Consider the following 2,284-nt stretch of genomic DNA (forward strand, 5'->3'; position numbering starts at 1 on the left):
ATGAAGTAGCTTTTGTTGAGCTGAAAATTCAGTTTCACTTAAATCCTCTGTACGTGATAAAACAGACCTGTAAAGAGTGCATTTGCATTTTTGGTGCGTTCTTATTTCATCGCTCTACACAAAAAAAAGAATCAACGTTCCCCCTAGAATAGGGACGCTGGGGGTTCAAGTGGTTAACTAAAGTGGCATTTTAAGTTTTAAACATATTTTGATTATCGTTAATCGCAATTATTTTTGCCACAATAATCGTGGCATGTCCATGTTTTCATGTCCCATCCCTACTTCTGTCCATCAGGTACTATGCAGCAGTTGGTGCCAAAAAAGAATGTACCAGTAAACACGCCCAGTCGTTTGGAACCAAGAACACAACAACCAGGTTCTCTTCATCCAATCAAATGCGGCCTACTCTTCTGTCATGCCTGCTGTGCTCTCCATCCTTTATTAAATGTATGTACAAATGTATATTTTTATATACTGCACAGATGTTTCAAAATGCAAAAGAATTGGCCAAAAGTATAAAAAGAGTACTATATAATGTGTGTGTGTGTGTGTGTGTGTGTGTGTGTGTGTGTATATATATATTTGTTTTAATATATTTATTTTATAGATATATCTATTCTCTATATGCAACCCTAGGCCTAGTTTGTAAATAATGTAGGCTATACAATTGTGGTTTCAGCTATAAGCCATTATCATCATCATACTGATGATGGCTTGCTTTTAGCTGACATGACCGGGAACGCATGTGTGTCTCAAAAGTTTGAGTTACAAATGTTGGCTTTAAAAAAATACATTCAAAGATTTGCACACATTTTCAAGATTTTTCAAAAATGGCAGATCTTAGTGCCGCGCTATGAGCTTGTATATCTGCTATTTTTGAATAGCCAAAGAAATCTTAAAACGACACAGATGTGTTCCCGGTCTTAATGGATTAAGCTGTCAGAACACCTGTAATTCATCACATTTTAACAGTCAGTTAATAAATGGGGTACTGTTACTTTCATGCCAAATATCGCCACAAGGTGGTGCTTCCATTTGTTTAGTTGGGTTGTGTTAGACGAGTGCACACAGTACCCTCTGACCTTTCTGTATTATGGCAGAAACCGGCAAAGATGTGAGACCTTCCGCTCACAAGACGTTTCAAATGAATGTCTTTTTGTAAATTATGAGCAGTGACAAATAAACCTTCCTGATTCTTGACAGTGCCAGACTCCATGCAACACCAAAGGGCTCCACTCAGCGCCAGGCTCCATGCAACCCCAAATAGGTACTATTATAAATACTTGCACTCTGCCCTTATGTTGCTTTTAATTATTAATGTCATTATTGTTGTAGCATAGTACTTTGAGGACCTCACAAAATGGGATTTAGCTTCTTGTACAGTACATGCATAAGTAGTGACAAATAAACCTTGATTTTTGACAGCTCCAGACTCCATGCAACAACAGCTGCTGTCTCCATCCAGCTCCACACAGCTCAAGCCTCCATGCAACTCCAAACGGGTACCGTTATAATACACGTTTTCTCTTTGCCCTTATGTTATGCTGATGTGGATACTGCTGAAGGCTTATTTAGGCTCGACTCAACTCCACACAGCGCCAGTCTCATCCAACTCTACACAGCTTCAGTCTCATCCTAACTCCACACAGCTCCTCTCTCAATCCAATTCCAAACAGCTACCGTCAGTTAGAGAAACCAGGCCATCATCATCCGGCACAGAAGGTTTTAACCCTAATGCCTATATCTTTAATCAAACAGAGATGGGCATAAAGAAGAAATTCTCAAGAGAAAACAGAGAAAATGAAGAGAAAGAGATGACAAAACCAGAGAAGGTTTACAAGTTCTTGGTTGATCCACAATGAAAACTTTGTTCTCTTTTTGAAACGGTTTTAGACCGCAAACCAGACACTTCAGAAGGAGGAGCCTTGCATTCAAACTCTACTTCAGACATTAGAGCTGCAGCTTCAAAAAGTTCTGCTGGCCTTCTGTAAACCTGAACATGTTTCCAGGATGATGGAAGAAGTAGGGCTGCAGGAGTCTGTAGTGCATTCTGAAAACAAACGAGAGATTAAGGGAAGAAAAATGTCCAAACTGGTTTTACAGCGTGAGTGCTGAGGGTAGATTGAATCAATAGAAGAACATGGATGTTCTCATTCACTGAATACCTATTCTGGAAAATGTTTGCTTTTGATTGCATTCATGATGTAATACATTGAAATCATTCAAAATGCAGTCAATGGGATTTTACTGTGTAGTGTGTGAAGCTGACTGAAATTATGGAAGA

This window comes from Gymnoscopelus microlampas (genome assembly GCF_963454915.1).
Source record: "Gymnoscopelus microlampas genome assembly, chromosome: 15".
NCBI classification, from domain to species: Eukaryota; Metazoa; Chordata; class Actinopteri; order Myctophiformes; family Myctophidae; genus Gymnoscopelus; species Gymnoscopelus microlampas.